This window comes from Centropristis striata, chromosome 20, assembly GCF_030273125.1.
Source record: "Centropristis striata isolate RG_2023a ecotype Rhode Island chromosome 20, C.striata_1.0, whole genome shotgun sequence".
Taxonomy (NCBI): Eukaryota; Metazoa; Chordata; class Actinopteri; order Perciformes; family Serranidae; genus Centropristis; species Centropristis striata.
The window spans coordinates 15,506,472-15,534,319 of NC_081536.1; the positions used below are offsets into that span (position 1 = coordinate 15,506,472).

Here is a 27,848-nt window from a genome sequence, read left to right on the forward strand (position 1 = left end):
CTTGCCTCCAGTGTCAGTATACGGATTGCTTCTATATTGTTGTTTTCCTCTAATTCACTATAACATCCATATTGCTCTATCATCTCATCTATTTCAATTGGCTCTTGATTAACAGATTTGTTCTAGTTTGTGCTGCTTATGTGACATAGATAACAACAGTGATGGATGAAAATAATGGCTGTCTGCAGTACATGACTCATGCTCTCACTGTCACCCCTCGGTCTTTGGACCTGACAGTTGCCTTGTAAACAATGTGCAATGGGGAGCCAAATCAGTTGGCACAATTATGACCGACTACCACCTGCCATTGACACACAGTGATTGGAAACCACCTGTCATTGGCGGGGCTGTTGTTTGATTTAATCCTCATTCTAAAATCTATCCTAACATGTGTGCTGCCTCATGCATACAAAGCAAAGGACTGCCTGGGAGGTTCAAGTGTTCATTACCTGATTAGAGAAGACAAAGTGTTGAATCACCAGCAATAATGATGTAAGGGAAGCAGAAGATTTTTTTGTGGCAGAGAATCAGATTTGGCTGTGATATTTTCATCACAGGCGTAACCCAGTGAGCACTTAAATGAGCATATTAACGAAAATATGTTATATTCTGTTCTGTGCTGCAATATCTGTGCCACGTTCAGTGTCCAAGATGTTAATTATAAAAAATTGACGAGCAGTCCACAACTTGCCTCTGATGTTTTTATTTATTTTCTTCTTTTTTTTTTTTTTAAACAGAATGAGGGATGGTTAATTAACTGAACCATGAAACAAAAACTTCTTTATTTTTTATAAACCAATTTAGGATTGCAACGTAAAAATGTTAAATTCCCTATAACAAATGTGATTAAAAATTCAAAAACGGTTTGGCAGACAAAAGTTTTTTTTTTTACATTGACTACTGTTTTTTGCAACTCACTCCATTATATTCTAAGAAGAAAATAGGAGTACCATGTGTTCAAAGGCTATTATAATAGGAATGGGGTTTTATTCAAGAAACTACAAGGAGAACAGTCAAGTATTTGGTAAGTGAACTCATAAGTTGAAAATCACACACACACACACACATATATACACCTACGCAGAGTAAAAACATGCATATGGAAAACATGTCATAAGCGCAATCCATATTCTGACTATTAATAAAAGTTTTTCTATGATCTAAAAATGTCAAAGTTCTCCTTTTACATACTTGCACAAAGTATGTGCCAGATTTCAAGACTTATAAATGTTGTTGCATATTTCCTCATCATACTTAGTCTATGGGCACAAATGGGTGCAATATGGATTTGAGACATATTTAATAACATGAATAGCATTTTTTGCAGAATATACATTAAATTTCTGGCATCAACGAAAACACTGTTACACACATGAAAAATGATGTGCTGTCATGAAGGTTAATGAGCTACTTAATTGCCGTGGTATTCATTTTGGACACTTAAGCGCTTTTTCACTGCAGGTAAGCAAATAATAAAAAATGTACATGTTTCAACTATTTAAACAAGGATAGAACAGGACACACGTTACAAAATATGAGGCATGAGTGTTCAAACTGTGAATTCAAATTGCTAGGAAAATGAGAGGAAGTAATATTCTTCATGTAAATCCGAGCAGCGTTCGCTCTGGATTTTACAGTCGGGTGGATGTACAGCTCGGGTGGAGTGTTATGAATCATGCAAGCAGTCAAGAAATACACAGTAAGGGAGACCCAGATCTGACATCTTTATCTGCATAACAAGGAAGGATGGTAACTTCTTACAGACAAAAACCTCAACATTTCTTTGATATAATCCACATGTTTTATTCATTAAGAGCTTACTGGAAGATTTGTGGTTTGGCCAAGTGTTGCTGTTGAGCCATTTAGCACTAATTCCCCCTGAAATATCTGTTATTGTTTGTGCTTTAACAACAATACTATATCCTTTAAATCTGTTGGCTAATGGATCTGTCAGACAACCACAAATGGATTTTAATTAGATTAAACATCTCTCCGCAGTCGTTGGCTGGACTCCTGATTGGACCAGACGGATTGAGTTATTATGATTAAGCTCAGTGTTTATGGACGAATGATTCCAACCTACCTGAAAATCGATAAAGGACAACTCAAGGACCACTTTCATGAGAGGTAGCCTGTGTTGCATAATAAGGTTTCTTCTGCTTCTACCCGGTGATTAATTACACTCAATACTGGTGTTGAGCTTAGTCATTTAGTTTGTGTAGAGAAGCATAAGCTGCTTTAATGCCCGTCTTAGAATTAAATAGCACTTTTAATCCCTAATAACTTTCCTACCTGAAATTCACAAATCTTTTAAACTTAGTAGAACATCAAGCATGTCTTTGTTGGGGACATACAGTCACACGGTGTATGGTGTATGGGCCTTTGCTAAAGGGCTCCTCAGCTTCCCTCTCGTGCTAAATTGAGCGAGAATCTTTTGGCACCCAAGGGTTCACAGATGGGGAAACACCAAACCCAGCATATTTGTTTCCATAAAAAACAATACGCCTTGTTTGCTGGAAATGTAAATGAGTTTTCCTGCATTTTCTTTTGACTTCACAACTCATCTTATCTTTATTCTTATCTTCTTGTTTTCACCAAAAACCACTCAAAGCACGGTAGTGCTCTTGTATCCTGTTGTCAGTGTTCTAAGGTGATAGGTACATTTACTCAAGCACTGCACTGAAGTGCAAATGTGAGTATATCGAATTTCTGCTATAATATTCTACTTCACAACATCAAATTTAGATGAAAAAAATATATATCATACAAAATATGATGTAGAAATATAAGTTATCATGTACTTTGGAAAGAGATAAGACTTTATTGATCCTTTGGTAAATTTCACAAGCCACCCAGCAGTATATTCAAAATAAAACAGTTCACCTGCAAATCATAAATGCAAAGTTTTACTTTCTACTTTTGGTACTTTTGGTAAGTAGAATTTTAAATGAAAGACTTGAGACATGAGTACTTCTTTCACCCTTGCCTGTTGTGTGACATGGAGAACTGCAGAATAATAAAAATATATATTTTATATATATTTTGTACCTGTTCCTGTACCTACCTAACGAGATGCGACAGTACAGTCCCATTAAACACATAGATTTACACTTCCCTGGTGTCTTATTGCACTGTTAAATGTTTAATTATATTCTTTATTTGTTTCTACTGGACATTATGTACTGTACGTTTCAGATGTGTTCTTTGGCTGCCTGCATTTGAAGAAGAAAGTAAGGCCATGGAGTTCTAATTAATAATTGTATTTTCCAAGAGCTATTAAAGAAAGTCTTACATGATTAAAAATTGGCATGCAGAAAATTGGTTTATTTGGGGTTGTTTTTTTTTATAATTGTGAATAGGACTTATATTAAAGCATCTTAAAATTAAGAAACATTTTTCAAACTAATTTAACAGTTGATTTACTCATCGAACACTGTTTGTGTTTAAGTAATAAATTACTGAAAGCCTTGGTCTGTGAGATGGTCCACAATACAAAGGGGGAATTGAGCCGCGATAAGAATTAAATGGATGTCAGTTCTTCAAGCCTTGCAAAAACTTCAGTAAAGAATCAATGAATTCATCCTCATGACAGCGATGTTGATACATGACCCTAATATCAAGAGTAAAATGATGCACAGCAGCCTTCTTGTCTTATTTTATTCCACAACACAACAGGCAGATTAAATGGTAACATCTAGCCTTTTTACTACTGTGGTGTAAATTTACTTCCTCTCTGTGAGAAAAGTGGATTAAAGAAAAAAAAGAAACCTTTTAGTTTATTATACTATATATCTTTATTATCAAACATCAGAATACACTGCCTAGGTACAGCGGAGGAGAACTTTGTCATTTTCAAGGCTGCTGAAAAAAGGTGTCCCTAGTCCAATGAAGCCCTCAGTTCTCTCTGGCTTTTCTGTCTGTGTGTAAGATCATTTAATTCAAATGTTCCAGCCCATACGCAACGCATGGGCATGGCTTCCCGGGCACGAGCACGCTGCTAAGTCTACTTTTTAACCTTAAAAGGATACAACCTATATTTGTTTATATAAAAAAAATTCCAACGCCTTTACTGTCTGACAACTGCCAGATATGCTTAGTAAAGCAGAACTCTTATATTACATAAAATATACCACTTGTAGCATAAAATATACTTCACTGGAACACTGGAGAATTATTCCAGAAACAGCTCTCTGAACTTTAACAAGTATACCAAAACGGATATAATACACCAATTTTATTAGGGTTTTTTTCTTTTTAAAAAAAAGGGACAAATCAAGTTTGTGCCTTGAGGCTAGAAATTACAAGGATGCACATTGGCAAGAGCTGTTCTTGTTATTGAGGGCTCGATCTCGCTGTATATATGCCTCCTAACACTATTTATTTCATAGCCAAGATATTTAAACAAGACAGGTCTAATTTGTTTGACCAAATGTGCAGAGGCCATTTGACCATTGCCCTCAAACACTTGTGATGTTATTGGTGTAGATGGCACAGTTAACACCAGGGTCACTGCTTATGGCTGCAGAATTATAAGATCACTCTTGCATAACAGTATAAGTGTAGTATTAAATCATAATATCAAAATAGCATGAATAGAGTGTTTTAACTGGCAGCAACACAACCACTCTTCTCACATCTCGCTGACGCAAGATGGCTGTGGCTCGAAATCCCAACAGTGCTATGAACGACTACTGTGCTGGCAGAGTTAATAGGGTTAAAGCTCAATCTCACTGGGGGGACTGGGCTTCTGCAGTGCGAAAAGAGCTAACAGTAGTAATGGTGGTTAGCTCCTAGCTCACGCTTGTTGGGGTGACTTGGGTGAAAACGCTGTATTGTTTCAAAGGGAGGGGCTCACATGTACAAACAAGCACGCGTGACCAGCTATGAAAACAAAGAACAGACATTAGCCCTGTTTCCATTAAAGTCAAAGTGAATTTTGAAGCAAAATTTTAAAATGTTGCATTAAAGAAAATGCAAATTGGGGACATTTTTATTTTAGAGCAAATAAACTAATAAGTAATGTAATGTAATGCTGTAGGCTAGTCTGTCAGTTAACAAAAGTAGTGATTGCGCAAGAGAAAAAAGCAACAAAAAAGAGGAGGCTAATCGGACAACTTTGGCCACCCACAAGAGAAAATGGAGTCTTCAGGAAGTCCCCATGTCAAATGTTAGAATTTTTATTCTACATAAATCAATAGGAATAATACTATTGTACAAGTAAAAATCAGCATATGTTCACTTAGAGTTGTTAACTCCATGTGGCATCAATATTTGACATGGGGCGTTTATATTTTTGTTCAGTATATTTGTTCTTTCATGTCAGCTGGTCAGTCATGTGAGTTAAATGTTCGCTACATCAGAACTTATTCCCAAAAAAATTTCCATCTCCCATTTAGCGCAATAGTCAATTTTTGAAAAACCACATCCAACGAGCATAAACTTTTAACTTTGTGCATTTTTTTGTGTTTTATGAAATATTGTCGTTTTCATCAAGCCTTGCTCATGCATTGATGGAAACATGACTACTGAGGGAGTTTGACTCCATTCTCAGCTCACAGCACCATTACTCCACTATATCTGAGCAAATTGTTGTAAACTGCTATATCAATGTGTCCATCCATCCAGCATTAAATATAAATATATTGTTTTATTTTGAAATTCACAGTATCTTCCTTACTCTTAAGCATTTTTTTCCTATTGCTGGTGAGATTTGACCCCGGTCTCATTTCAGATTGGATTTAGTTTTAGATTTAGGTCTAATCTTCTATTTTGCAGTAAGAAATTGGATATTTGAGAAAAGATGCTGTTTAAAATGCTGATGTATTTGCATACACCATGTTGGAAGTTTTCAATGTGCAGATCAGAGCTCACACAGGATCAGTGTGGGATAAGATCAGGTAAGACTTAACACTATACAATCTCATGTGCAGATTCAGCACTTACAAGTAAAGCGTTTGACACCGAGGGTGTTTTCATTCCGCCTAGAGAGATTTACAGTAATGACAGAAACAAATAGACAAATCTTGAGTGATCTCTCCAATCCTGCCTGATGGATAGATATTATGCAGATCGTCAACATTTGTAGACACAGCACACTAAAGTTCCACACAGTTCCTTCTTACTCAAACATGAGCTGAAATTTCATAATGCTCCCAGACAGCTATAAATTGTGTATCTGAGGGTGACTCTACCCCATTTTCAACAACCGGTCATTTAGAAGCAACAGCAGATACTTTGTGCTTATATGTATGCAAACAAGAAACAAACAGACCAACTGGAAATTTGACAACAACAATTGTAAAAAAGAATATGAATATGTTATATGAATATAACAGGTATTCAATTTAATCATTTTATCTCTTATCTTGAGTATGAGAGAAAATAATTGAAAAGTCAACCTTTTGTCCCCCTTTTATTCTGACCTCTTTAAAACCCTTTGCCACAAACTTGGCCTGCAAATGTATTAAAAGGCGTCAAAAATGACCATAAAACATTTTATTACGCAACAAGGTGGGGGAGGGGACATGTTTAGGTCATATGTTATATATGGACATTAATAGATTTGTGTTTTCAGACACTGAGAAATAAAGGAAATTAACTATGTTATCCTACAGAGATTACTTATTTACTCAGTTTGTGATCAATTACATCCCAGAGATTGAAAAATTCCCTGTTAAAACCTTTTTGAACAAACTTTTACAAAAATTAAAAAGCAAAATCTAAATAGACTTTTAAGGGGGTTTCGGAGGAAATGTGCTGCATAAAAAATATTGTAATCAGATAAAGAGAATGAAAATCCATTATATTTAATGTTTTTTAGGTGGGATCTCTGAGACCTGAGGTGGCATTTTCTGTTGAATAAAGCACAGAGTCAAAAACACTTTGTATTTCTGTCAAATTAAATGTTAACTCTGCAGAGGACTCAAAGCACACAACAAGAATTAGATGGGCAATGAACCCTGGTCACCAGAAATCAGGGCGTTTGATATGCAGCAAGGTTAAAAACAATCACAAGATTACAGGAACAAAAAGACAAAAAACAAGAGATTGTGTACTCACAGTCCATAGGATGAAATCATGTAAGTGACCTCATGAGTACTAGCACATATCATAAGCATCTTTATGTCCCACGATGTCAGTCACAAGACATAACACAGATGGACAGAACATTGTGCTTGGTCATGTTTAAATGAGAATATGAGATAGAGTCAAATAGGCCATCAACTGTAATCATATTGAAAAATAATTCAAGAAATAAAAGCAAAATGAGAAATTTCCAGTAGACACCGAACAGAAGCCATGCATTTTGTGTAGCTGACTTACAAAATACAATCAGAACCACATTTATTTGCATTTCTCATAAATTTAGCAAAGTATTAAGGTGCAAAAACAGTGTAAAATATGTTTTAAGAGGACATTGAGGTCACCAGGGTGACTACCAAATTTGGAGCTAAATGCAACTCAACTCAAACTGACCATTTGCTTATCAGTTTCTACTCACCCTGTTTTCCCTTGAATTCTTGAAGAATACTTTTTCACATCTGGTGACAAATTTGCAACTCATGCAGTATAATCTAAGTCTCATTTATGCCCAGTATACTTCCTGAACACATGCATAATCGCCATTTAAACGGCATAAACCGTCTCACACTTACTTGTTACTCATCCATGCCTGTGACTTTATTCCTTTCAAATAGTAAGCTTTAATTAATATTCTTTTAAAACTATGTTTACTATGTGGGTTTATTCAAAACAGTGTCTGTCAGGGGGGTTAGCTATAAAGAAACAAGGAGACAAACAGTCACAACAGGTGCAGTAAACACTGAGGACTCTGCTGGGAAGTGGAGAAAGTGCACAGCCTAAATGCTGCAGAGCTGATTAGGGAATTGAGAGCAGGTGCGCAGGTGGGTGTGACTGTCACGTGACGGCTAAAGACAGGAAACGCTGTGCTCGGAGGGACAGCACAGCACGTTCTCGGATGTCGGGAACAATTAGTGACTGGCAATGTGACAACAGCAAAACTGATTCGAAGCAATATTAAGAACTGGCTGCAGCCGTAACACGTTCTGAGATGTTTTATTATTTGGCTCAAAAGTTCACAACACCATCCAGCTCTACATTCAGTGAGGCTCCAGAGAGATTTGGATTAGTTCCATCTCACTGATATTTAATTCATTTGATGCTCCGAGTAGAATAACAATATGAGAATGGAATCAAATTTCTGCACCATATGACAAGCCAATGACAAAAGCAATCTCGGAAGGTGTGTCTCAAAATCAAAATCCTATCAACTGGCCCAAATGTGGTTACAGGAGGGCTGGACATTGAGACATTTGGGTATCCCTGCGTGTGGATAAAACTCTCCAGGACAACTTTGGGTGGCGCCAGAGCGCAAGAAAAGAGGAAGTGGTTTAGGGGGGAGAAACCAGCACAACGCATGGGTTAATCTGCCCGGAGAATCGCTTTATGGCTCCGGCAGTCTCCACATCCCGCTGGATGATGTGTGAATCTTTTCAGCGGGTGGTTGGACTTGTCACCTGTCAGGAATGGTAAACGGGTTTCCGCGCTGGAGATCGACCAGACCTTTCCACTTATTCATTGGAAAACGTGAACATTTCTGTGCAGGGTCGCCTGCATTGGTGAAATAAACGCGGACAAGTTTGCCTCACCGGCTGCGCAGGGCAAAGTGAGCCACACGCGTGAACTGACAGTGGTGAGATTAGAAACGGAGTCTGTGAGCGCCCGGGAGGCTCCGACCCCTCTCGCTTTGAAGATTAGAGGGTTGACGACGTCTGAAGGACACTAAGAACTGGATTAGGTATTGTGCAGTCTAACCTACTTCTCATCACTCCTACATCTTGTCCTCTGAATATTTGCGCAATGACCTTTGGTGCACTTGGAATACAGCGGGTGCGTCCGTGAGGTAAGGGGGTAATTTTATTATTATTAGTGAGTTTTTTTTTCTGATGTTGGGATTAATTACATTATGTAAAGTTGTGCCAGACAGCTTAATCCACTCTGAACACATTGCAGTTGGTATTTGGTAAACGACATCCTTTATCGGAGCCGGTTACGCGCAGGTGCCATAGCAATCCTTTTAGATATTATAATCGAAATCTGCATATATATGACAGGCATTATGTTAGTGGATGGTTATCCCTCATGCTGCACGTTGTACGGCTTTATCCAGGGACCATGCACATCATTTCACACGCTTAACACGTCAGCCTACTCAAGCGCTTTGAAGAAACAACGCTCCATACGCATGAAGGCACTGCAATTTTCAAAATGTGCACCAATTCAGAGACGATCAATACTTAAAGGATTCGTATTTAAGTCTGCGTTCATGTTTTAATAGCAGGGTAAAAGCTGCTATAAAACGCCTCGACCCACTCTGATCAGAGCATCGAAGATGATTTTCGGTGCTTCCCTTCCTCGGAGTGCCACTAAGGGACACATGTGATTTGGATAGTCTAGGGCAGTGTCATCATTTTTAGCTCTCACTACACCAGAAGCGAAGGGGAAACATCGTTCCTGTCATAAGATGTATAACATGGAGATGCTCCAGATAGGATATACTCTTGTTTGGGGATCAACATTAATGTTAGACCAAAGAGCATGCCATTTATTCTGTAAAGAAAAGCAGCATTTCATAATGTTAAGTTATAGCAGACTATTTCTGCAACGGCTGAAATAATTTTATAGTTCACCAAAAATACAGTCAATCATAAGAAAACACTTTTCAAGATAGACTTTATTTGATTAACTTATATTATCTGGACCAAACTGAGGGCAGAAGAAGCTCATTTATTGCACAGCAGAGTAAATGCATTGTCTCATGCCTTGAAGTTCAGTCTATTGATCTGTACTGTACAATAGCACTCATCTGAAGACCAAAGGTATAAGCACAAAAGCCATTGTAAATTAGTTTAGTCTAGTATTGAATTGTATGAATGAAGAAACCAAGTGTGCGACACCCAGCTCAGTGCAATTTGATTTAGACCACTAACACATTTAGTCAAGTTTAAGGGGACAAATCAAAAATGTATATTCCTCTTACCTGTAGCACTATAGAGATGTCTCCCTTCTCTCGCATATAATGGAACTGTATAGCACTTCACTTGTGGCGCTCAAAGTGCCAAAAATTGCTACTGTTTCTTTCTAGTATTGTTCCTACATAAAATTGCTCACAATAAGGTCTGGGAATTATCTTGAATAACCAGGTAATGATTCATGGAAAGAGACATTGCTGTTGAGTTTTTCAAATCTTCTTTTTCGGCATTTTGAGCACCACAGGGGAAGTGCCATCAAGTTCCATTATTTTCAAGAGAAAGCAGACATCTCTATGCCTCATATCTCAAACACTCTGCAACTCACAGCAAAACAATCTAGATTGATATATAGCACTACACCTCTACAGAAGAAAATGTGTATTTTTCATTTTGGGCAGAACTGTCCCTTTAAGTTTTTAGCCCTCCCTGAGGATCATAGCACACATTTATTGCCTGATCCTGACATGCATCTTAATTTGACTGTACTTGTGTTGCTGCGGGGCATTCATCTAGCAGAGTTGATCGGCAAGATTAATATTATAGTACATGCTGCTTATAGTGAGCATCAAGAACAGGAGTGTGTTTAAAATAGTCTCCCCTCTCTCTTCCCTTCTGTGATGTGATGTTGTTCTTCGTGTACTCCAGTTCCCAACAGCCACAGGTTTGGGTTGTGCCCTAGAAGTGTGCGGGGAATACTTAAAAGCATTGCTAAAGGATGTCTTCATCAGTCTAGGTTTGGGCCAGTTTTTTTCCAGAGGCTCACATTTGGGAAATGAGAGATGAAGAGTAGCGTGGCTCAGGCCAGCCAGACTCCATTGATATTCTGCCTGTGTCCTGCTCCATAGGCAGCCCATTGTCATGGCTCGCTCAGTGGGATAGCATCTAATGATTGAGGGGTATGGAAGAGGGTTGAAAGCCAGCTCGGAAAGAAACTAAAGGTTAATTTGTTGAAGGTTAAAGATATGTCCTCACTCGAAATACTGGTAGTGTATGTGTGAGGGTTGCAAAGAGATGGTGTAAATCCAAAAACTGATAATATCTAGAATGCTATTTTGGTGATACTTTAGTTTGTATTGCATGGCATGCACCTTAATATTAACCCAAACTAATGTAGTCAGTTTGATTTTGTTTACTCTGCTTAGAGCAGAACTACAATTAGATGCATATTTAACAAAATCACACCTGACTTGTTCACAACCCCCCGGGCCCTTTTCATTTTCTTTAATTGTACCCTAGATGGAACAAAATAAATAAATAAAAGGCATTTGAAAGTAACGCAGGTGCATCCCAAGTTTCAAAGGGTGCAGCTTCTAACGTCAGGTGCAACAGTGCCACACTGTGTGGCCACTCAGCCCCAGAAGATTCATGGCCAGCCAAGCAGAAAGATTTATCTGTCGTGAGTGTGTGAAATTGCAATGCTCTGCAGTATTCTGTCCAGGGCCAGTGAGAGAGACAGATCCTCCATTGCTCTGGGAAATAAAGAAGTAACAGAGAGGAGTCACGCACAAAAAAAATAGAGAGCACTAATGGCTGCCTGTGCTTTGTGTCAGGTAGAAGTGATCAAGGCCGTATAGTCTCTTTGTTTGGAGGGAAAGGGAGAGAGGAAATAAGCAGAAAAGAGCAACCACGAGGGAGTAACAAAGAAATTCATCTGAGGAGTCGAACAAATAAGAGGAACTTTTAAGGAGTGCAATGGAAGTTGACACACTGAAGTGCAAAAGTTTACAAGTGGCTGCAGTAGTTGGATTACACTGCTCAGCACTGATTATTTCCCCTCACTTTTAAGATGTTACACCTTCAAATTTGCTGCCGGTTCTGTGAAAGTTGCTGTTAACTCACAACTTAAAGGACATACTGTGTATAGTGTGCATCAGTCCATGCTTAGAACTATGAGTTGACTGAGTTTAACTTTTATTTCAGGGATTACTGTGATGAAACAGAATCAGTCAAGACTTGTGTGTATTATTTTCTGTTCTGTAAAGCCCCGATCTACACATTTTAAGATACACCTCTTAAAGTCCCTTGTGTTGAGACTCAGCGGCCACATCCGTACCATTGCACCAATATGGACTAGTTAATTGATTATAGTCATTACATTGTCAATACCAGGACCCATCAGCTATTGATCTGATGACAGTTAGCTTCTGTGGTTCCAGTGTAACCAGTAGATATTCAGATAATAGTTATCCGGGCCAAGGCTTTCTCTTGAGTGCGACGTTTATTGTTTACAGTCTGATTAGCAAATTAAGACGATAGAATGGAGTTGGAGTTGAGAGGCGATGTTTGTGACTTAATTGTTTCATGACTAGCCAGTTAAGCTATTCTAGCTAAGCTGATATAAAGCTAAATTGTTGTTAAAAATTTTTTTTTGCATTTGTCTAATGCATTCCAAATGCTGAAATATGATTGGTCAATATTCCTCAGACTACAAACGGAAACCAGAAGGCTTCCAAAATGTTATGCCTTAGCCTCCAGCGTCTACATTCATATGCATAATTTGTTTATAGAAGCTATTGCATTATAGATAAATCATATTAAAATACATATTAAAGATACAATAAAACTGTAATCATTGGGAGGAAAGATTCAGAGGATATTTTGTTTTTCATTTCGGAAAGACCCATGGGCTGCTCTGACCTACAGGTCAAGTTCACAACATTTCATCAGCTTGGTCTGGAGGTGTATAGCCAAAGGCTTGGAGCTGCATTAGGTCCAAGTCGGACTTGACGACCTGTCATGGCTGTCGGCTGGAGCAGAAATCTTGTCCGAGTCCCCACTGAAGCATGAAGGGAGAAGATGATTTCATATAAGTTATCTCAGTGTGCCAACACCAATAGTCTCAAAATTAATGGAAAGGGAACTTGATATGAATATGAAAGACCCATGCATATGGATGCACTGCAGATCTATTCTGTGCCTTCCTTCTCTTATTCTTTCCTGCTGCTTTATCTCTCCTCTCTTGTCACTCTCAAACACAATGAATAGTTCTGTCCATGCTGTTCCCCTGATCTCAGATAAGAACTGTTTTGTTCTTCTTCAAGTTGATGAAGTCATTTTATTACAAATTTGTTGGAATCCATTCTTTTAGATTTAGTTAAAGGACAGATTGAATTGCAGTAGGGAGCACAGTCAGAAAATCTACAGTAGATTCCTTCAGAATCCTGAAGGGCAATTTGTTCCTCCTGTGCTTTCACCCTCTTGTTAAGTCTCTGAATTTGGACTACAGTAACTACTGCTGACTGGGCAGCAGTGGCTTGTCGAGAGAAAGAAGTTTTAAGTGTTGGACAATTATGTTTGATAATTATTGGCTTTTGTATCAAGTGGTTATTTTAAAAAAACATGCATCTTAAAAGAAATATGTATTTCTTTTTAAGAAGGGCAGTGGTCAACAGCGTGCTGGTTAGCTCCCCAATATGCATGTATTGCTATGACACATCCACCTCACCAGTATTCAAATATGCTTCAAATGCCCCCTGTCGCCCAATATATAAAATACAAAAAAATCATTGCTAAACATGCTATACGTATAAGGAGATCCCGCACCACAGTTCATATTTGGGAATATTACAAATTCATTGCGACTTCATTGTCATAATATGACAACTTTTGGAAATATTTTGGCTTCATCTTAATTAAATTATAAATATATTCTCACAGTATTAAACTTTTTGTTTTTTTAAAATATATCACTTCTGGATTCTCTAAATCTCAGAGAACACAGATATGTGGGTAATATTGAATGAGCAGACAGTTTGAACATGAGCAGAAATCTGCTGAAACGCGTACATGCTTTTAAAGTACAGAAGTTTATAAATTAATATTGATCATGTGAATATTATTATTATAATATGCAAATGTCCCCAAACAAAGAAATAAAAGAGAAGAAGAGTCACAGAAGAGTTTACCTTGCATTAAATGAGGAAAGTTGATTTATAGGAGAATAAATGTTTGAAAACAATACAGAATGCCTTTGAGCCTTTTTTGTGCATAATATCACATTATATTTTTATATTTTGAACTGTCACCTTGTCCCTGTTTTTCTTTCTATAAATAAAGACCTTTCCACCATAAAAGTAAAATGCATAAAAGTTGTTCAAAGGAAGCCGACATCCTTGATGTATGGAAGCTATGTGTGCAGAACTATTGTGTAAACTTTCCTTCATATAAAAGTTGAAGTGGATGTGTCTGTCAGTAATGAAAATGGCTGCATAATAGTGTTTCCTCTTTATTTAATTGCCCATTTTAATAAAAGTGTCAAACTACAATACCAACTTGCCAATTACACCAGCTGCAAAAGCTAAAAATGAGCAGTTATCACGCTGTTGATATTGTTGGCCTTTTGCCCTTTGAATCAATAATTAGAGGCTCAAAGCTGTTTTCTGTTTACTTGCCCTTCAGTTAAAGTCCATCTAATGAGCAGGATCAAACCAGTGCACCAGTCAGTTAACACTAAGCTTCGTCTCCCTTTAGCAGCTGCCCTTGGAAGGAATTTATCATTTTTCATGTTTTGCTTAAGGAATGTCTGACAGCTCAAGTTTTCAGGCGAAACTGTTTGAGAGAATCATATGCAGATTATTTTCAACTGTAATTTGCAAGGAAGTCTACAAGTGTCCATGTGTTTGCTGATTTAAATTATATTTGCATGAATTAATATTTGCCCCAGCTCTGCGTAAATACTGCTGTACAAAAAGTAAATAGAGAGGAAGGATGTGATTTATCATACTATGATAAATAGCTTGACTAAACGTTGGCTGCACCATTTTTTAGGTTTGGACTGATAACATTGTGGCCATGTTTTAATTTCACACTTCAGCAAGACTATTTAACTGTGGCTGGTGTGGCTTGATATGCTATGTGTTCTGTATCTTAACTGTACGATTTTATGGGCTTACTGTGACCTTGCTTCTATACACACCGTGATTATATGATTTTTAGAATATTGTGAAATATATTACATTATCAAACAAGTCATTAGATTCAAAACATAAACAGTGAGGCGTGTAAGGAGTCTGGGTTTGGATGTGCTGTTTACTGCTGAAACAAATCAGTGTGTCTTTAATATCCCTGGAAATTGATCACTGAGAAAAAAAAGTTTTAAAAAGAATAGCACATCAAAACATTTAGTTATGTTGGTATGTAACAGTAAAACTTACATTGCAATTTTAATTGACAAAGATTCTCCTACACCTGTTTTAAACTAACATTAATTAAGTTTTTGGCCACTTGGGGGCAGTACAATAAGCTATAAGCACAATTTGACAAAATACTATCACCTTGGACTTCAGTTTTTACTCCTCTTTGCTCTGTTTTGGGCTCCACCATCTGAGAAAAGATCTCTAGCTGCTAAATACTCCACTATTTTCACCAGCTAGTTGTTTTCTTTTGCCTTTGTGTTGTTTGGGTAGGTAGTTTAAAGTGGATTTTTAGAGCTTGTAAAGGATGGTGATGATATTTATCTGTTCATATAAAATCTTGGTAAGAGCAGCTCAAAATCACAGACATTATGTGTCATGACCCCTCCAGTGGCAATATACAAAAAATAAGACACAGTAGCAGACAAGAACACACACTCCTACATCTGCTACTCCTATTTTGCACAGGTCATTTTGTAACTTCGGATGCTTGTAAACTCAAGGATACACTCAATGAATGCTCCATCTGACAAGCCCGGCATTTATGTTGGAGCTGTGCACTCAAACAGCCTTGCCAGGAGAAGCACCATCAGTATAATGATGCTGGAACTGAAATGTATCAATTTATATTTATTCAGAATTTCCAACAATTCCCAACATCTAGGCTACACTATTGGCAATATCACATAAATTAAAAAGCATCAAGACCCAGGGCAACCTGCTAAGGACTGTGAAGGATTTTAGTCTCGGAGGCATGATTTCTGAAGCACATAAGATCCGCCCCCCTACCTTACCAATAAAACATCTCCAATTCTCATGCTCTCTCGCTCTCCCTCTTGAACACGTACTCAAACACACAGACACACACATACACAGCTCTCCTTGAATATCCATTTCAAGCCTAAAAATAGTAAGATGCACACAATGCCACAGAGCTCAGAGGCAATCACAGGTTGTAGGAGCACGATATGTGATTCCAGTGACATTTCACTGATTATGCTTTAAGTCATAGATAATCTGAAGGTCTTTTTCTCACCACGCTGAAAATAATCACACACTTGGAGCGTTAACGCTCAAGGTAGTGTCAAAAGTAGCTGAGGAGAAATTGAAAGAAAGACTTAAGCAACCTTTTCCACATGGAGTCAGCTGCTTAATTTCAAATTACAAGGATGGACAGCAAGACGAGCTAAATGTGCACAAACATTTTAAGATATTTTCTGAGAAAATCTGCTCTAACTGGTTAAATGGTAAATGGTCTGCACTTTATATAGCGCTTTTATACCCGTTCACACACACACATTCTTACTGGTGGCAGAGGCTACCAGGGCACACTGCCGCCATTGGGAATCCATTCACACACCGATGAATACAGCATTGGGAGCCATTTGGTTCAGTATCTTGCCCAAGGATACTTCGACATGTAGGCTGCCATGGTCAGGGATCGAACCACCGACCTTTCCGATCAGTGTGCTACTGCTCTACCAACTGAGCCAAAGCCTGGTTGATTGACAGCAATCTGATTTATTTCTGTGCCAAATCAATTTTTTCTAGTAAACTTTAATTATCTTGGCCAACGTTTTGGTTGGTGATATTACTAAATAAAACTTCTTCAAAGAGTAAAATTACAAGACTACCCTTCCACCTAACCCCATTGGTCATTTGGACATGCAGCTTATTATAACCTATAACTATCTAGCTTTTTTTTTTTGTGGCAACCTCTAGTGGCCAAAGTAGCTATGACTGGAGCAAAGGAGGATGTTAAGTGACAGTTGAGTATAAAGAGTGACAAAGTCTGCGTAGGGTGATAGATGGGTCCAACCAACATAGGAACCAGGAGACTGCTGTTCATGTAACATGTGAACTAAAAGTCAACATTGAGTTATTTTAAGGTTAACTTGTAAGCAAAGTTATGTTGCATAATCATGTTGTTATGTCACATATGTAACTTTGTCACATACTTATGACTGTAGGCTACTGATTTTAGCCCAACTATAATCTTTTACTCAACCTTATCAAGAAATGTTGGTGCCTATATATAACCAAGCTGTGATCATATGTTATGTTTAGGTGTGAGGATGTGTTGATCTCCTTCCACTTGTACTGCTGCTAATAAAGGAAACACTCCTATGGGTCATACTGAAGGGCAGAAGCAAAGGATCTGTATGTGGTTGTATGGTAGTACACCAAAAATCTTACCAAGCATTTTGAAATGTTAGATTTTCTCATGAAGCCAGTTTATGTCAACTGTATTTAAAATCCAAAAGATAAGATATCAAAACTGGAACCGTGCAAGTTATTCAGATGTAAATCGAAACAAATGTAGCATTTTAGTCAAAGCGTCTAAATAAAGTAGATGCTTTATTTGCATTCAGCAACATCTTGCATGATACATTTGTTTCCACTCCACTCCACTCCAAAAGCAGTTTTGTGTAGGAGGAAAAATGTATTCTGTTTGCTGTTAAACTAAACCTCTTTTTTGTATTTTCACCGAGACATTAACCACAATTATATCTGATCATCGTCTTGTCTTTTAAGACGACTGCTGATAACTTTACCCCAGACAGTACGGCTTATTAAAGATCTGACCTGCATATAAAACATTAATTTAAGGACAGAGAACATAAAACGTCAAGAAAATGTAGTCTGATCAAGTTCTTGAATTGCATAAACTAGCTCATATAGTACAGACTGACTAGCCAACGTTTATTAAGTTATTAATTCTAATTTATACATTTGATGGGATGCAGTTTGTGAATGTATAACAAAAATGCTATGGTCTTTAGATAGCTTTAAAGTGAACATATTGCTGCATGTCTACACTCAGTGTAAGTCCTGTTATATTCTTCCGGTTTATAAATACTATATGTAATCTCTTTGGACTTTGAAAATGCTCTAGGAACGTCAAGAAAATTGGTGCCCTGTGACCTGAGACATCTGATGGATTTCTAAAATGGGAGCATGTCAGATCTATATTGTGGAGCAAAACCATTAAAAGCTTTTTTTATACTATGAGGAGGAGGATCAAATTGTCTTCTGTAAGAAGTGGGTGGCTAATGGATGTCTCTGAGGACCAGAAATATGTGGCATGATTTTGTGATGGTTGCAGCAGATGTATGAGTCCAGCCGGCTCAGGACAACTCCACTGTAAGATGTTAAGAGCCAAACAATAAATTCGTTTATGGCATTCACATGATCAGAGGGCAGTGAAATGAGAAGTTGTCATCAGCATAGCTATGATAATTAAAATTGCCGCCAAGGATGCTATTGATGACGTAGGAATAGAAATTCCTCAGTATTTGAAGCAATACCTGCAATTTCCTTTTGAGTCTGGTGAGAATGCATGCTGAGACTGTTTCACCAGTGAGTCAGCCACCAAGTCTGGCCCTTGCAATGTTGACACCAGGGCACTTGAAGCTGTCCACCCTCTCTGCCTAGGACCTGTTTATATTAAGGGGGGCGTGATTCCATCCCTGCTTCTTCCAACGGTCCGTTAACAGTTCTATAGTCTTGCTGACATATTGGAGGAGGTTGGGTCAGGCCTCTACTTGCTTCATTGTTATCCTTGACCTGGCCCACCACATCTGTGTCCTCAGCAGATTGGATGATGATGGAGCTGAAAAGTGGCTTCACAGTCGTGTGTGTGTATAGAGAGTACAGCAGGGGGCTCGAAACGCAGCCCAGGGGTGCTCCATTGTGAGTGGGAGAGCTTTTTCCGCCCATCCGCACCACCTGGGGGTCTGCCGGTCAGAAGTCAAGGATCACCATGCACTGTGAGGTATTTAATTCCAGGTCCTTGAGCTTTATGATGAGCTTGGGGGGAACTGGTGTTAAACACTGAACTGTAGTCAATAAAGAATCCCACATAGCTCTTTTTCTTGTACAGGTGAGGTGGGGTGAAGCACGTCAGTATGACTGAGCTGTTGCTGCTGCTTTCTTGGTGTTCACATACTTGAAAGTCCTCCTGATGTCATGTTGTTTTTGCCTGTTGGCTGCCGATGGCTTTGAAATCTGCATAAGAGTTCCTTATTTTTTGAGAGAAAAGCAAATGTGATGGTGGAATACATTAGTAAATGTCATAAAGACACACTCAGGTTTTGATTATATCCACCGAGGTCGCATGTCGGGTAAATCCTACATGGCCATTGACGACTGTGCAGCGTACTGAAATTGATCTGCATGCATTAGTTATTTGCAGTGGTCTGTGTGCTGGCTTTCGCTAAGGTTTTTCCAAAATCAACACATAAAAACACAGGAGGTGTTTCAATGTTTTGTGTTAAAAGCTGCTCACCGAAATGGTGAGTTAAAGTAAAGACAAGAATAAGTGATTAGTGGCTCCATCCTAATTACGACTGGTAAATCAAAATCTATATAAAACCTGACACATCAGTCTTCTTTGGATATTCATGTTCATAAGAGTCTTTATTCATTTTTTTTTTTTAACACAGCCATGTTTCATTCTATAATACTCGGCAGTTTTTATATCTTTGTCACACGACTGTGCTCTAAAAATAGTCTCTTCATAGAGAAACCAGGCTGACGTGTTCAGTCTCTGCCTCTGTTGAGACTTTTCTCCAAGTGTGTCTTGTGCCAAACACTAAGCAAATCAATTATATTATTAATATTGCTAATTAGTGTCCACATGAGCAGTGCTCATAAAACATGGAAGACAGTTGACTTTTGGGAAATGCAATTATGCAATGAGAAATAGGTTTATCTTGGTAGCAGGTTCTTTGCAACACACATTCCTCCTAAATTCCTATGAACTACTTTGATATTATTATTAATATTGACATCTTGATGTATTTATTTAGCATCTGACCGTCATCATAGGTCTTTTATCCTTCAGTACTCTTGGTTATTTTGGAGAGAGGATCCAAGGAAAAACCAGGGGGGTTTGGATGAATATGCCAAAAGAAAATAGTTGAAGAAAATTAACAACATGGGCGGAGTTCTTCTGGCTTTGTTGGTGAATGTTTTAGTTAATATGTGGGCGCTTTCATTAACATTTCTGATTATTCATGGAATAGTTAGCTCTGGGTCTGTGTATAACCCCAGCACTCTGAGAGTACATATTATTTGATCAATTCAAATTAATACAAAGGATCGTCGACCTTGTAGAAGATATTAAAATGATAGACAACCATTACAGTATTGAATGCATTTTAAAAGGTAACGATACCAAAATATTTCATAGTTTAAAGTATTTTTAGCCATACAAGTGAAAATGTAAATGTTAAGTAATTCACCGTGTTGTATGGTTTTAGTCCTTTCCTGAAGTCAGTGCAGCTTCACATGTGTAAAAATGCTCTGACAATAATTGTATTTATATCCTTCCCTTTTTATTTGCATGACAACACTGAAATATTGGGGGAAACATTTTTTACACAGTCTGGACCAGGTTATGTCTTCAGCATAGGCTGATATGGCAATCTCTCACTCTTGTGACATAATAAACAATTTAGGCTCAACATATCTTGTTAACCAGCTAATCTCGAGACGGAGATAGTCTTCAAAGACTTCCTACCTGAAGGGTTTCTCTGCATGAAAACAATATCCAACTGTTAGCTGCATGCAGAGAAGGACTTCTGAGCATGTTTCTTTTTTAAACTTTTATCTCCATCAAGCATTTGAAGTGAAACAAGTTTTATCACTTTGATTGTTCAGTAGATAAACAAAAATAAACACCCCCTGTAGATTACATTGCAAAATAAAATTTTCCTTATACTTTTAGCCACACGAACAATACTTTGACTTCTAAGACACTGAACATCACACCTTTGTCCAGTCTTGGATATTTTTTAGCTGTATGTATAAAAGTAACACGTTAGTCTTCACAGCAGTCATTTTCTGTTGTGTTCTGCCCTCTAAAAAGAACAACAATTCAAAATGTACAAGATGGAGATTTAATGCATAAAATGAATGAAGAATGAGCCTAAAGTCTGTTGTTGCTTTCAGCTGCAAGCCACTTAAATTCACTTTCAGGTGAGAATAAATAAAGCCTCCTAATTTCAGGTCACAGAGTCCATTTGGAGGCCAGAGTTCTTTGGATATGGACTATTAATTCAAGAGCCATTTTGCTTTGTGGGGCTTGTTTTGACACCCACATGATTTTTCTGTCACATTTTTCTATGGAATGCCATAACTTTAAAGACTATGTCCCTTTTCCCCCCACAAGGCCTTCTGTAGCAAACTCTTAGATTGAATATTAATAAAAGCATACTTGTGACTGATGTGGCCTAAAAAATAAAACCCATTCATCATAAGAAGAGGACATCATTGTGTTGACGTCTGCAGATAATCAGGTCAGATGAAGTAGAGCTTGACTTGATCAAAACCAATGTACAGCCTCATCTGTAACACACGTCCTCCATTAGTCGCCCAACAATGAGCAGACCCTGCAGCTTACTGCTGTCATTTTGAGAAAGAGTCCAGCCATGTAAATGCATGCTTGATAATGCATATTTTCTACTTGAGGAAATCTGTCATGTTGAAAAGTGTCAGATTTCAAGATAATTGCACAGAAAAAGCCTTGATCTCTTTTATTCATTTTTCTGAATTAAGTGTATGTGAGTGTCAGGTTGGGTGACATTTCTACATTGGTAATGGCTGTTAAGAAAGAGACAAATGGCGAGGATCAGATCATAATTTGTTAAGTCAGGCCAGAATATTTCAAGCATTTTGGAAATGATACATACTTGACCTTGCTCTTTCCTCATTGACTTCACAACTCTTCCATTTTGTGCTTGTTTTGCTTATAAATCATTCAAATAACTGGCATTTTTATTTTATTTTAAATAGTTTAAGAAATTGTGAACATATGGTTTTTAATGTGTCTTGGTAGTTGAAATAACTTAACCTCAGGAATTTCACAAAGACAGCAGAATTCCTTTCTCTGTGTCTGTGGACCTGCTCATTGAGTGCTGATTGGTGAGAGAGTCACGAGTGGTCCAGTCAGTCAATTAGGAGCACCTTCAACTAATTAACCTCTCTCTCTATAACCGTAGATGCTTGGTGAAGAGCTTGTAGACTGAAATACCATAGTCCATTTCTTGGCACTGAATAATGAGAGTCCACTACAGGCCTTTCAGCTTTCAGGGTGGCTGCTGAAAGGGGAACGTATAATTAGACACTTACTTCAAAGACTGAAATAATACACGGAGGGAAAAAAACCCAACTGTGTGTGCCTGTTGAGCTGCGTTTATATGAGAAACTTGGTTTTCAGTTTTCTGAAAGATGGCGGTCACTGTCAGTGGTTTTGTGTAGCCGCTAATAGAATGAATCTCAGCTGATTTAATCACACTGCAATGTTGTGTTATTGAATGTGCAGTATATAGCTCGTAATCATCCAGCTGTGTTTTTTGCAGTTAGTTGTGCTTGCAATAAATCCAAATTGCAATGTTAAGAATACGTTTTTGTCTCCATCTGTAATAGTAGTGAATGATGCAAGTATTAGTTTCACCATCTATATCAGCAAGCCAGCCAATTTAGAGCAGTCCAGAATTCATGAATGCCCGGAGCCAAAAGTGTCAGCCCCCTCCCCTGGCCTTCACCTACAAAATTCACTAAAAAGAGAAAAATACCAAACAGGATGACACTCACAAAGAAGCATGGCTCTTCCTCACAGTGAATATGAAAAGGGAGTGAAACCACAGACAAAAAATAACTACAAAAAGACTAAAACGATTTCAAAGAGACACAAAACCACAGTTAGATGCATAACAGCTATAAACAAAACAACAAAAAAGTCAACTATAAAGTCTGTCTGTTCTTTGCTCCTATGAAGAAGAGCTGGTGGGGCATTTTGCATGTCTGCGCCCAGAGCCCATTGTCGCATAATCTGCCCATGCCAGAATTACCACTTTGAGCAGTGGCCAAATGGATTTTTGGCATTTACACCTTTAAAATCCTTCCTCTTGCACCACTTAGTCTGAATGCAGGTGTGTTCACTGGTCAACATTTTAGCGTAATTTCTGATGTTAGGAGTAAGGAGAGTGAGAGAAATTAAATGTTGGAACATTGACCATTAAGGCCGGCATATGCTTTTAAAAAATTTTTTAATTAGTTTGTACAAAGAGTGGTCTGAATATGTCAGTAGAAAAAAAATGTTTAAACCAGGAGCCAGATGGATAAAAGTCTCTGTAGATTTACGACTAAAACTGCATGTACGCACATAGACAGAAATATTCTTTTTCTCAGATTTTGTGCATATGCCTCATTCTATGTTATAAATCTTTCATTGTGCACAGCTTCATTTCCATATCTACAGGTGTATGTAGAAACACCCTCAAACTCAAGTGTTAACAAGTGTTGAATTGGAGATGGTCTCCAGTGGTTGCAGAACAGCTGTCACAACACTCAGCTGTGGCTGTTTGTAGTTTTCGTAACAGTAATTCATCATGTTTATGTGAACCATAATAGTGGTAAAATGTCAGTCATCATTATTAAACATCAGAAGGATGATAATTGATTCCTTCAAAAGTGCCCATGTTGAAGCAGACTTTACAAAGTGTTTCACAATTCAGGATAAACAAAATTGATCATTAACATGAAGCTGGTGGCTCAAATTTATATTAAAATAATTAAATTTAGCCTATGATTACGCCTTTGATTGCAGTTTTACTGAATAGTTCGCAGGCTGTAAAAGTAATTACGGAATCAGGGAAATTGAAAATAAATATTCATACATCCTTGGTGTGTTGAATACTGCAATCTAGTTGTGCCTGCAGATACTGCTAGCAACTAACAGGCACTCTCTATGACCAAAGCCATAGCTAATAAAAGAACAGGAACAAGAAAACAATTTACTGCTCAGGGTTACATTTGAGATTGACGTCCATGGCCACTGAGGAATCAATTTGGTATTTTTAAAAAGCACAATAAAAACGAGGAACCAAGAAATATCTGAGGACACCGGGGCAATTCAAGACAAGCCCGTCTACTCTTAATCTATTTCAACTTTTAAGAAGCGCTACAGAAGAGCACAGGCCATAGTTAAGGAAGAAGAGGAAACTTTTTTTTTCTTTACCTCATTATATTATCCCCTCTCCAAGCGATAATCACCGTGGTCCCTCGTCCACACTGCTTTTTCCTTATTTTGACATTTTATATCAAATATTTCATTAATCCAGCCTAGCAAGGAGCGGAGAACACTGTTTGAACATGACAGGCTCAAGGGGATGAGGAGGGATGGGCTTTTAATGAAGAGGACAAGGTTTTAGCTTGGGAAAATGAACACCAGCAAAGAGTGGGAATTACTTGTCTGTCGCTTTGAAGTTAATGTAAGAGCCTCAATTAAATTGAAAAAAAAAAAATAAAGTCATATTTTTTTCTGCACTTTGCTCTGCTTAGCAGAAATCCTTAACCTTTTGCGTAAAGAGCCTTCCCATGTGTCTCAGATGTCCGCGCTTCTGCATATTGTTTCACACTGCAAGATAATGAATGGGGTATTTTTCTTCATGTGGGATCTGACACTTGTGACTTACAGCAGCGTGTAAATGCACATGGTCAAGGCCCATTACCTAACCAGTGAGTGGTAGTACATTCAATAGAGAAAATGACTTTTTGGTTCAGTGAAATAAGTGTTTTTTCCTCCATGTGTGAGGATAAACACATTTCTTGCTACATGGATTGGAAATGCAGCTTGCCAGAACAGTCTATTTCACAAAAGTCAAAAACATGATTTAAAAAAAAATGCGCCGTTGCTTTGATGAAGGTTTGCAGCACACGATAAGCACACTTCTTCAGAGAACATATCATGTGTGGAGAGCTGACACTTTAGATTAAATCAGGAACAATAGATGCATTAAAGCTAACAATGTGTCATTGATTCAGCAGGTGCCACAGACAGATTTGCAGATATCTCTCAAGCCTTGGCACAGAATTAAATGCACGTTACAATAAGAATGGATTTAGTTAAACATCAGCTCTTTCCATAAGGATTACCCTCAAACTGCATTTTGTGCATTGCAGATGTGATCCTACCTCAGGCGGCGGACCGAGAGCTCACGCTGAGTATGGAACAGACTCACTCTGAATTACTAGTGTAACATTTTCTAAGTCTGTGTAGACTCAAGGCCACACTAGGCTTTGAAAAATGGAAATTCGGGACGACTGGAGACAAGAAAAGCAAAAAAAAAAAAGAGAGACAAGTCATATATGCTCATACTTCAGATGTATTTCATCAGATGGAATTAAATGGAATTCGACACAAGTTCCGTTCCCTTTCTCGCCACAATGTTAACAGAAGTGAAAGATGATTCATGTGTCCGTCACATGGATTGAATCAAATCCAAAATTTGATGGGTTTGATGTTATGGAGTTGAAAATTCCGATATAAAATATGTCTATACACTGTATATATTAACATGTTACTTGAATATAATGTGTCTGTTTAGAGCATCGTGACTTTTGTTGGTAATTGTCATTTTTGTGCTGGTTTATGGCTGCCACATTTCTTGACATCAGATGCATTTTAGCACAGTGACTCTTAAGTTCCTGTGCCCTGTGTTGATGGACACTATAGGGTGACAATTTTGAGAGCTGCCACAGTAATTGGAACGTGCTTATCCTGCATTTTATTCTGGAAAAAAAAAATATATATATCTGTGCATATTGGAAACACATAAGCTACTCATATCTCATATGTCACCAACATATCTCTGATAAACTAATACCAATTTTTCAGTCTGGCTCTGGTTCTCCTTGGCCCACACTCTTCACCAAATTTGATGAAAATCGGGCCAGTAGTCTTTTTCTGTAATCCTGCTGACAAATAGCCTGGAAACCAGACGAATCTGCAGGGCTCATTTATATTTGCTCTGGCAGATGAGTCTGGTCATTCTCCCATTCAGACTGATTTCCAACCATTAAAGCACCCAACGGGCCAATCAGCAGGGTTAATAATGCCTCCTGGATATCAAAAATGAACTGAGAGGTTCCAGATGAATATGCACTTTTGCATTAGGCTGACTAACAGACAATTGAATAATCAAACTGAATAAAAAAATTTTAAAAAACCTGCATGGCCATACCAGATGATCAAGAGTTTTGCTGAAATCCCAGTCAAAAAGTAAAAATCTATTAATCTATGGTCCTTCATTTCACCAGCAGCTGTTTTGTATAACAGAAGACAGTCAGACATCTGTCATATTTTGTTATAGTTTTAAATTGTCTTGTTTCTTGCAGTTATGCATCAGAGAATGAATCATTTTTACCCTCCTTGACTGCAATGAATAGAAACATTTGTATCTCCTCTATCAGAGTAGTCAGTTGAAGCTTCATTACTATACATAGTTCAAGTGCAAACTTCTAAAGTCATATTCTAAGTCATATTCTCACTTTCCATCGGCCACCTTCGTGTCCTAGTCTTTTCCCTCATTCAGCTCTACGCAGGAAATCCATTAGTGAGGACACCAAATCAAACCTTTTGCCAGAAAGCGCTCTGCTCTTGTCTAATCCTTCCCCCCGTGTACGTCCCTTATGAATTCTCCTGACAACCCCGATAACGCCAGACGCCGGAGGGCTATTTATACACCAAAACTGCCATTTGCATTCGAAAGACAGTTGGCAAGCGCAAACACCATTCTCATAACAGCCACAACGGGGGCCTCTTACAAATATTTCCTCAAGTTTGACAGTGCATTTATTCAGCGGGCAGGCTGAGGGAGCAAATGGCTGGGTAACCTTGCATTCCATCGTGAAGGTTATCACTTTCCGGAGCAGCGTTAGAATGTCTTGCAGGTGTGATGACAATTTCACAACCAATTACGCTCTCTCTCACTCATCACCTCTTGACAATGTCGCCGCTAGATGAAACGGAGGATTTTTACTCCTATTAGAGCTGAACTTTCCTGCCCTCATCCATCTTCTTTTACACTCAAATGGAGCTCTACCTACTGTTTAATAAACTCTGTTTTCACAATGTTATCACTGAATGCTTCCGAAACAAATTGTTAGAAATAAGGCATCTTGTTTGTGCTGATTGCTGGTGCGCTACTATATATTCCAAGTGAAACCACTGGACAGGTCTCATGCTGATGGATGAGCAACTCGAGGTGAAAAAAGGGATTCTGGAGCCAGTGCGGTCCTCGTGCTCACAGGCTGTCAACCTGCCAGCACTCAGCCGAAACCTCAAGTGATTGCATACAGACTTCAGCACAGTCACACAAGGACCACACAGGCCTCGTGATAGTGTATACATATACCTCATACAGTGTACTGCAGATGGAATCAATAATAATTGAATGCTAGGAGAAACTGCATAGACTGCAGAAGGTGGCAAGCATTTTGAAGCCAGCGTGATTTATTTATATATGTGTATTAGCTTGAAATATTTATTAATTAATCCCAAGATTTCATGAGTTAAGCAAGACACTCAAATATTTATTCCACTCAGCTTGGTGAAATTACTTTTCTTTGAACAGCAGGCCAACAGAGCAATAAACTGGTATTAGGAACAAGCACAAAGGGGGGAAAAAAGATTTTTTTTTTTTAAATTTTGCATTATGAGAACAAAGTCAAAGTTAAGAAGGTGATTTATTGTAGGTAATTTATGATCTTTTGCACTCTGAGAATAAACTGGAGAGAGTCGAAATGTTAAAAATAAAGTAAAAATATTGACTCAAAATGTTTTGAGCACTGTTTTTATTGAGTTACAGTGGTGCAA

General features: G+C 38.0%; 1 protein-coding gene across 1 annotated transcript in view; it reads left to right on the plus strand.

The window, feature by feature from the left end:
• Window positions 1–8,442: 8,442 nt before the first annotated feature.
• Window positions 8,443–27,848, plus strand: part of pcdh15a (protocadherin-related 15a) — a 264,071-nt gene continuing 244,665 nt past the window's right edge. The window contains exon 1 of the mRNA XM_059358970.1: window positions 8,443–8,923. The gene's annotated coding sequence lies outside the window, so the exon portion shown is untranslated. The remainder of the gene's footprint in view (window positions 8,924–27,848) is intronic.